Source organism: Gavialis gangeticus, unplaced genomic scaffold (assembly GCF_001723915.1).
Source record: "Gavialis gangeticus isolate Ggan-Ray unplaced genomic scaffold, GavGan_comp1, whole genome shotgun sequence".
Lineage (NCBI taxonomy): Eukaryota > Metazoa > Chordata > Crocodylia > Gavialidae > Gavialis > Gavialis gangeticus.
Window position 1 is genome coordinate 148,920,870 of NW_017728992.1, and position 1,594 is coordinate 148,922,463.

Consider the following 1,594-nt stretch of genomic DNA (forward strand, 5'->3'; position numbering starts at 1 on the left):
GCCCCAAGGGATGACGAGGTTGAACGGTTATAAACTACTGCGAGACCATTTCAGGCTGGACATAAGGATGAATTTCTTTACTGGCCCTATGAGGAGAGACTATGGGACCTGAACCTGTTCAGCCTCCACAAGAGATGGCTGAGGGGGGCTCTTGTGGCCTGTTACAAACTGGTCGGGGGGATCAGAAGGCATTGGGGGAGTCACTGTTCCCCCAAGCACAGCCAGGAGTGACCAGGAACAACGGTCACAAGCTAGCCGGGGGTAGATTTAGGTTAGACATCAGGAGGCGCTACTTCACGGTCAGGGCGGCTAGGATTTGGAACCAACTTCCAAGGGAGGTGGTGCAGGCTCCTACCCTGGGGGTTTTTAAGAAGAGGTTAGATGAACACCTTGCTGGGGTCGTTTGACCCCAGTAGTCTTTCCTGCCATGGCAAGCGTTCGGACTAGATGATCTTCTCAGGTCCCTTCCGACCCTAGAAACTATAGGCTAAAGAGCCCCATGGCTCTCAGCCTGTCATCGTAAGGTCTGTTTTCCTGACATCTGATCATGCACGTGGCTCTTCTCTGGACTCTGTCAAGCTTCTCCACAACCTTTTTGAATTGTGGACCCCAAAACTGGACGCAGTACTCCAGCTGCGGCCTCACCAAGGCCGAGTACAACAGGAGAATGACGTCCCGTGATTTGCTTGAGAAGCATCTATGGATGCAAACCAGCGTTTGGGTCGCTTTAGTAGCCGCAGCATTGCATTGCAGGCTCATGTTCATCTTGTGGTCAATGATGACCCCCAAGTCTCTTTCTTCCATAGTGCTAGCCAGCGTAGCACTGCCGAGCCTATAAGGATGCTGCAGGTTTTTCTACCCAAGGTGGAGAACCTTGCATTTTTTGGTGTTAAACACCATCAGGTTCTCGTCCACCCATTTGCTAAGCCTCTCCAGGTCATCCTGGATCACCTGCCTTTCTTCTGGCGTGGATGCTTTGCCCCAAAGTTTGGTGTCATCGGCGAATTTGGCCAGTCTACTCCTGACTCATCATATAGACATACGGGTGTTCAACCCATGTGATGAAGTGAAACAGTATCAGCAGTAAAGATAAAGTATATTTAATTGCTCAAAAAAAACCCCAGATCTGGGCAAATGAAGGTGAAGCCTACAAGTAAATTACTTTTCTCTGCTTGCTTGAGCAAGGAGGAGGAATTGTAACTAGGAGTAAGTCTGGTTACATTAGACTGCAGCTTAGTGTAGAGATACCGGCATCAAAGCCATAGCAGCAAGGAGCTGACCACAGGTTGCAAAACCCATCTGAGAAGAAGCAGAAATTAGCTTCTTCTGAGTCTCTTTCTATCATGGTTAGACTGATGATTAAAGCTAGCAGAGCTAGAGATAGCTCAGGTATCTCTGTGCTACACTGAAGTGTCTGCTGTGACTGGTGTAGGCAGAAATGTGTTGATCAAGTCATAGTTCCTCCTGGTGTTTCATAGTTTCTAGGGTTAGAACGGACCTGAGGAGATCATCTAATCCGACCCCCTGCCATGTCAGAAAAGAGTACTGGGGTCAAACGACCCCAGCAAGGTGTACATCTAGCCTCCTCTTAAAA